Genomic DNA, 8,389 nt, shown 5'->3' on the forward strand with positions numbered 1-8,389 from the left:
AATTTAAATAGGGAAATAGCCTGGGTTTACATCTTAGATCACTCTGCAGCCATGTGGAGGGAACGTTGGAAGGGGTGGAAGGCCAGAGGCAGATAAACCAGTAAGAGGCTTCAATAATCTAGGTGTGACTCAGATGTGGGACTGTCCACACTGTCAGCCTCATAAATCCTGTGGCCCCTTCACTGATATCCATCTGAAATCAAGTCACACCACACACTGGATGGCTTCAGAAGTTTTCAGTGAAAATTTGTACAGTCATGGGGGGGGGTCATAACATACATTGTTTCAATTGAAAATTCAGCTTTGAGGTGGTCACAGTGGTTCACACCTGTAGTCCCAGCACTTTGGGAGACTGAGGCAGGTGGATCACTTAAGGTCAGGAGTTCGAGACCAGCCTGGCCAACATGATGAACCCTGTCTCTACAATAGGACAATATGAGGGGTGGTCTCCTCCCTTACAGGGAGGCAGAGGTTGCAGTGAGCCAAGAACGTGCCACTGCACTCCAGCCTGGGCGACAGAGTGAGACTCCAACTCAAAAAAAAAAAAAAAGAAAGAAAGAAAGAAAGATGGTTAGAATGGATTGCCTGGTTTAGATGCTCAGAGGTGCCCAGACAGAGTCTGGTTCAAAACCCAGGGTGATACCAACATATAAAGAGAAGAAGGGTAGTGAAGGGAAGCCCAAGGGGAGGACATGTTGAGCGGGGTAGAAAGTATAGCAGAAACCAAGAGAAGAGTTTCAAGAAAGAAGGAGCCAGCAATATAAAACTCCACGGAGAGGTCCAGTATGAGGAAAACTGGAGAGAAGTCATTGGATCTAGCAATTAAGGTGACTTTCTAAGAGCAGTTTTGATGAGGGCTCATGTGAAACACTTTTTTTTTTTTTTTTTTTTTGAGACAGAGTCTCACTCTGTCGCCCAGGCTGGAGAGTACAGTGGCGAGATCTCGGCTCACTGCAAGCTCCGCCTCCTGGGTTCATGCCATTCTCCTGCCTCAGCCTCCTGAGTAGCTGAGACTACAGGCACCCACCACCATGCCTGGCTAATTTTTTGTATTTTTTAGTAGAGACGGGGTTTCATGGTATTAGCCAGGATGGTCTCGATCTCCTGACCTTGTGATCCACCCGCCTCGGCCTCCCAAAGTGCTGGGATTACAGGCGTGAGCCACCATGCCCAGCCAGAGACACTGTTGATTACCGACCCAAAAGCCATTTTCCCACTCTTCTTACTTACTTGCCAAGACCAGCTCAGTTGTGGAGACCTTAACCCAGCAGCGCTAGAGGAATTAAAGACACACACAGAAATATAGCATGTGGAGCTGGGCACGGTGGCTCACGCCTGTAATCCCAGCACTTTGGGAGGCCAAGGTGGGTGGATCACGAGGTCAGGAGATTGAGACCATCCTGGTTAACATGGTGAAACCCTGTCTCTACTAAAAATACAAAAATTAGCCGGGCGTGGTGGCGGGCGCCTGTAGTCCAGCTACTCGGGAGGCTGAGGCAAGAGAATGGTGTGAACGCAGGAGGCTGAGCTTGCAGTGAGCTGAGATTGCGCCACTGCACTCCAGCCTGGGAGAAAGTGCAAGACTCCCTCTCAAAAAAAAAAAAAAAAGAAAAAGAAATATAGTGTGTGGAGTGGGAAATCAGTGGTCTCACAGCCTTCAGAGCTGAGATCCTGGAACAGAGATTTACCCACATATTTATTGACAGCGATCCAGTGATAAGCATTGTTTCTGTGGATTGTAGATTAACTAAAAGTATTCCTTAAGGGAAACGAAGAGATGGGCCGAAATAAAGGGATGGGCTCTGGCTAGTTATCTGCAGCAGGAACATGTTCTTAAGGCACAGATCGCTCATGCTATTGTTTGTGGTTTAAAAACACCTTAAGCGGTTTTCCGTCCTGGGTGGGCCAGGTGTTCCTTGCCCTCATTCCGGTAAACCCACAACCTTCCAGTGTGGGTGTCATGGCCATCACGAGCATGTCACAGTGCTACAGAGATTTTGTTTATGGCCGGTTTGGGGGCCAGTTTATGGCCAGATTTCGGGGCCTGTTCCCAACACTTACTGGCAGGTACTGCCTCACATTATAAGGCCTCCAAACTGCTAGATACTTTGCCAAAACCCCTCCCCAACCTCCTTTAAACCTAGGGGTGGACATGTGACCCAGTTCTGGATAATGGAACTTGGGAGGAAGTTTTCTGGAAGATTCTGAAAAGGATTTTCCTCCCTAATACAATAAATATGTTTAGGGAGAAATCTTTAATTCCTTTTTTTTTTCTTTTTTTGAGATGGAGTCTCCCTCTGTCGCCCAGGCTGGAGTCCAGTGGCGTGATCTCGACTTACTGCAACCTCTACCTCCCAGGTTCAAGTGATTCTCATGCCTCAGCCTCCCAAGTAGCTGGGATTACAGGCGTGCACCACGATACCCAGCTAATTTTTGTATTTTTAGTAGAGACAGGGTTTCACCATGTTGGCCAGGCTGGTCTCAAACTCCTGACCTCAAGTGATCTTCCCGCCTCAGCCTCCCAACGTGCTGGGGCATGAGACACCATGGCCGCCATCCCTTGCTTTTCTGCCTTGGGAGTTGCCATGTGAGTTCATGCTATTCAGAGCTGTGACAGCCATCTTAGGACTATGAGGAATAAGCCCAAGAATGGAGCAAATACTTTGAGGATAGTGAAGAGGAAAATGAGAAAAAGCCTGGCTATATGATGACATTACTAATGGCTGAATTAACCAAACCTGGACCCACCTATCTCTGGGTTTCTTGTTATATGAGATAAATAAATGTCCTTACTACTTAATTCACTGTTGGTCAATTATTCCATTATTTACAACCACAATACATGGTGGCCAGAATTACAGTTATTGAGGAGGGAATGAAAAACAAGAAAGTAAAGATACTAAGATATTCTCCAGTGGTTTCTAAATGCCAGTCAAAAAACCACCTGCATTAAAATCACATGGGGCTAGGCGCAATGGTGATAAGTTTACATGCCTGTAATGCTAACACTGAGAGGGTGAGGCAGGAGGATTGCTTGAATCCAGGAGTTGGAGACCAGCCTGAGCAAAAAAGGGAGACCCTGTCTCTACAAAAAATAAATAAAAATTAAAAAAACTTAGCCAGGTGTGTTGGCGTGTGCCTGTGGTCCCAGTTACCTGGGAGGCTGAGATGGAAGGATCACTTGAGCCTAGGAAGTTGAGGCTGCAGTGAGCCATGATTGTGCCATTGCACTCCAGCCTGGGCAACAGAGCAAGACCACGTGTCAAAAAAAAAGAAAAGAAAAATTACATGGGAGCTTCTTTATGTCCTTTATTCTGATAATATTCTGATTCAGTGAAGTCAGCACAGAGCCCAGGGATCTTCCTCTTTAATAAGGGCCTCAACTAGTACACCATTTTGGAAAATCATTGTCACTTTTTTTTGTTTGTTTGTTTGAGACGGAGAATCTCACTCTGTCGCCCAGGCTGGAGTGCAATGGCGCAGTCTCAGCTCACTGCAACCTCCGCCTCCCGGGTTCAAACGATTCTCCTGCCTCAGCCTCCCAAGTAGCTGGGACTACAGGCACCTGCCACCACACCCAGCTAATTTTTTTGTTGTATTTTTAGTAGAAACGGGGTTTCATTATGTTGACCAGGCTGGTCTCAAAATCCTGACCTCGTGATCCCCCTGCCTTGGCCTCCCAAAGTGCTGGGATTACAGGCCATGAGCCACCGTGCCCAGACTTTGTTTTTTGGGTTTGTTTGGTTTTTTTAAATTTTTTTTTAGATGGAGTCTCGCTGTTGTTGCCCAGACTGGAGTGCAATGGCGCGACCTCCGCCTCCCAGGTTCAAGTGATTCTCCTGCCTCAGCCTCCCGAGTAGCTGGGATTACAGGCACCTGCCACCATGCCCAGCTTTTTAAAATTTTATTTTATTTTTTTATTTTTAGTAGAGAGGGGGTTTCACCATGTTGGCCAGGCTGGTATTCAGCTCCTGACCTCAGGTGATCCACCTGTTTTGGCCTCCCAAAGTGCTGGGATTACAGACATGAGCCACCATGTCCAGCCTATTGTTACTTTTTTTTTTTTTTTTTTTTTTTTTTTTGAGACAGGGTTTTGCTTTGTTGCCTGGGCTGGAGTGTAGTGATTCAATCATAGCTTACTGCTATCTTAAACTCCTGGGTTTAAGCAATTCTCCCACTTTAACCTCCCGAGTAGCTAGGACTACAGTTACACACAACCATGCTCAGGTAATTTAAGAAAAAAACTTTTTTTTTTTTTGTAAAGATGGGAGTCTTACTCTGTTGTCTCACTCTGATGGAGACTCTGAGTCTCCAACTCCTGGCCTCAAATGATCCTCCCACCTCGGCCTCCCAAAGGGCTGGGATTACAGGTGTGAGCCACTGCATCCAGCCTTACTTATAAAACTAAACATACACCTATCCTACGAATGGCAAATCCACTCTTAGATATTTTACCCAAGAAAAATAAAAACATATGTCCACAAAAAGACATGCATGAGAATGTCCATAGCAACTTTTAAAAAATATAGATAGGAGTCTTACTTTGATGCACACACTGGTCTCAAACGCCTGGCTTCAAGCAATGCTCCCGCTTCAGCCTCTGAAGGTGCAGGGATTACAGGTGTGAGCCACCCTGTCCAGCCCATAGCAACTTTATTTACAACAGCTAAAACTGGACACAATGTCAAATGATCATAACAGGAGGACAAAATAAGTTGTAGACAGGGGACAATCTATTATAAGGATTACCAGCCAGATGTGGTGGCCCATGCCTGTAATCCTAGCAGTTAGGGAGTCTGAGGCAGGAGGATCATTTGAGGCCATGAGCCTGAGACCAGCCCTGACTCTACAAAAAAAAATTTTAAATAGACAGGTGTGGTGGCACACAACTGTAGTCCTAGCTACTCAAGAGGCTGAGGTGAGAGGATTGGTTGAGCCCAAGAGTTCAAGGCTGCAGTGAGCTATGATTGTGCCACTGCACTCCAGTTTGAGCAACAGAGCAAGACCCTGTCTCTTAAAAAAAAAAGGGGCCAGGCACAGTGGCTCACATCTGTAATCCCAACACTTTGGGAGGCCGAGGCAGGCAGATCACAAGGGCAAGAGATCGAGACCATCCTGGCTAACATGGTGAAACCCTGTCTCTACTAAAAATACAAAAATTAGCTGGGCGTGGTGGCGGGTGCCTGTAGTCCCAGCTACTCAGGAGGCTGAGGCAGGAGAATCGTTTGAGCCTGGGAGGCAAAGGTTGCAGTGAGCCGAGATCTCACCACTGCACTCTGGTCTGGCGACAGAGCAGGACTCTGTCTCAAAAAAAAAAAAAAAAGAAAAAAGAAAATTAGAAAGGTACAGAGAAGATTAGCATGGTCCCTGAGCAAGGATGACAGCAAATTTGTGAAGCGTTCCATATTTTTAAGAAAGGATTACTAAGTAGCATTGAAGGCCTGATAACAACTGAAAATCAGACATTGGAGCTAGTGAACACAGTTTTGTGGTTTTCTCTAGTAGCCTGGAGGCAAGAGGGAGAAACAGAGAAAATGAACCTTGTCTGATCTACTTGTGGAAATTAGAGTAGGAGGGACAAAATGACCAGAGGCAAAGGAACTGGAGGTAGTAGTGAGAATGGAGGGAAAATGACTCTATTTGTCCAAGAGCAGTTTAGAAACATACGGTCTGGAGCGTCCCTTGTTCTGTTCCCCACACTTCTGTGCTTCATGCCTCCACCTGGACTCAAAGGTAAGAAAATCAGCTAATCCTCTTTGTACACTGGGACTCAGGCTTAAAGGAGAGAAGGTAGTCGAAGCCACAGTTCGTGTTAAAAGGAGGCTCAGCAACAGATCCAGGGCAAGGCAGGGGTGCCCCTGAGATGTTGCTCTAATATGGGAATGCCAGGAAGGGTAGGGGCAAATCCTGACTTTGTGTGGCCACCAAGGAGGAGGATGCTGCTCTGAGGGTTTGAGTAGCTGTCATCTGTGATATGTGGCAACTCACGGCCTGAAAAATTAATTGGGCTGCTCCAGATAGGAAATAAAATGAAAATTCTGTCCAAGCAGGTGTCCCACTAACTCAGCAGGAAGCTGGGAACTGATTTGCATGTTCCAACATCCTCTTCTCTCTCCCTTCTCCCTAGTCACAGCTGGTTTTACGCTGCTCTCCAGGGAGGGGCATCAGAGATGTACAGTCTTACAGAGCTGGGAAAGAGGCTTCCTTGGGAGAGAAGTCCAGGAAAAGAGAATGGAAATGGTTGTACCATTACAACTCTAACTTCACTTCCTCTCTGTCCCTGCAGGCTCAGTAGAAGGAAAAAGAAATAAACTAACACTTGTGAAAGGTCTACTTCATGTTTGGGCATGGTGGCTCACGCCTGTAATCCTAGCACTTTGGGAGGCCTAGGTGGGTGGATTACTTGAGGTCAGGAGTTCGAGACCAGCCTGGCCAACATGGTGAAACCCTGTCTCTACCAAAAATACAAAAATTAGCTGGGCGTGGTGGCGGGTGCCTGTAATCCCACATACTTGGGAGGCTGAGGCAGGAGAATCGTTTGAACCTGGGAGGCAAAGGTCGCAGTGAGCTGGGATGGCACCACTGCACTCCAGCCCAGACAACAGAGCAAGACTCCATCTCAAAAAAAAAAAAAAAGGTCTACTTTGTGTCTAGCCCTATGCTGAAGACTTTCACATTAATCTTCCCAACAACTCTGCAAATCCAAAATCATACTCATTCTTACACATAAGGAAAATGGAGTTTGGGGGAGCAGAAATATCACACAGCTAGCAAGGGGCAAGCCAGGGACCCAGCACAGGGCAGTCTCACTCAAACTCTGAACTTTTTCTACTCAAGTAAGCTGAGTCATGTTTTCTGTGTGTATTAAAGATTAATTGACCCTATGGTTAGTGTAGGCACTGCACACAGTTTGTCGAGCACTGACTTGTGGGAGAGGGCTCAATTGCCCAATTCTCAGGGCACCTAGGGACACACAGACCAATGACTGAGACTGTTATTCACCAATAATAATAACAATATCAACAATGAGATCCACCATTTCTTGAGATTTTACTAAGTGGTGAGCAACTTTTTAAGTGCTTTATATGTATTATCTAATATTTATTCTCACCATAACCCTGAGAGGGAGCCAACAATTATTTTTTCAAGAATCCATGGAACATCTGAAAAAACTGATCACATGCTAGGCCCGAAAGCACATCTCATCAGAAACCAAAAAATCAATTTGTTAGCAGCCAAACATATCTGAGTCACAAGTCACGTGGCACCAGAGTATACTACCAGTGGCGAATCTGTATGGGTCTACAGCAATGTTGATTCTTGCCTCCTCAGAGGAAATAATTTGACCAAGGGGCATAAGACAGAAGGAGAGACCGAGGCAAGTTTTAGAGCAGGAGTGGAAGTTTATTACAAAACTTTAGAGCAGGAATGAAACGAAGTAAAATACATTTGGCGCCAGGTGTGGGGGCTCACGCCTGTAATCCCAGCACTTTGGGAGGCAGAGGTGGGCAGATCACCTGAGGTCAGGAGTTCGAGACCAGCCTGGCCAACATGGTGAAACCCTGTCTCTACTAAAAATACAAAAATTAGCTGGTCATGGTGATGTGCGCCTGTAATCCCAGCTACTTGGGAGGCTGAGACACGAGAATCTCTTGAACCCGGGAGGCAGAGGTTGCAGTGAGCCAATATTTGAGACTCTGTCTCAAAAAAAAACACAAAGGAAGTAAAGTACACTTGAGAGATCACATGCATGGGTTTTATATGTTGCCATACTTGTAGGGTCTTGAGTTATTTCTCCCCTGATTCTTCCCTTGGGGCCTTGGGGTGGGCTCTCCGCGTGAGCAGTGGCCTGCTAGCACTTGGGAAGGGAGCATACTGGAGTCATAGCATGCTCACTTGAGGCATTCTTCCCTTACCAGTCTAGCGTCTCTAGAGCAAGGTCATATACCAGTTAAACTCCACCATTTTGCCTCTTAAACTGCATTCTTGGGCCCCCTCGCTCAACTCCTGAGATCTTACCAGAGAGCCGCTGATAGTAGTTTCAGGTGTTTTCTATATATTAGGAGACTGCCTTTCCCTGGCGCTGGCTGTCACCAACTATTTGTTTAGAGAGACAGTTAACAACTGCCTAACCATCACCTGATGGTCACCTGGCATTCCTGTTGTGTGAGAGGAGCCCTCTCCTGCCCTGCTTATGCCTGACTAAGCTACCTATTGTAACAAATTGTCCACTTTCTCTAATCAAAATACAATTCAAGGCCAGGCACGGTGGCTCATGCCTGTAATCCCAGCTCTTTGGGAAGCTGGTGTGGGGGGATCACTTGAGCCCAAGAGTTTGAGACCAGCCAAGGCAACATAGTGAGAACTCATCTCTACAAAAAATAAAAAA

General features: G+C 46.3%; 1 pseudogene; it reads left to right on the forward strand.

The window, feature by feature from the left end:
- Window positions 1-5,324: 5,324 nt before the first annotated feature.
- LOC129037662 (U6 spliceosomal RNA) lies at window positions 5,325-5,411 on the forward strand (annotated as a pseudogene).
- Window positions 5,412-8,389: the final 2,978 nt, after the last annotated feature.

The sequence above is a fragment of the Pongo pygmaeus genome, chromosome 4, assembly GCF_028885625.2.
Source record: "Pongo pygmaeus isolate AG05252 chromosome 4, NHGRI_mPonPyg2-v2.0_pri, whole genome shotgun sequence".
NCBI lineage: Eukaryota > Metazoa > Chordata > Mammalia > Primates > Hominidae > Pongo > Pongo pygmaeus.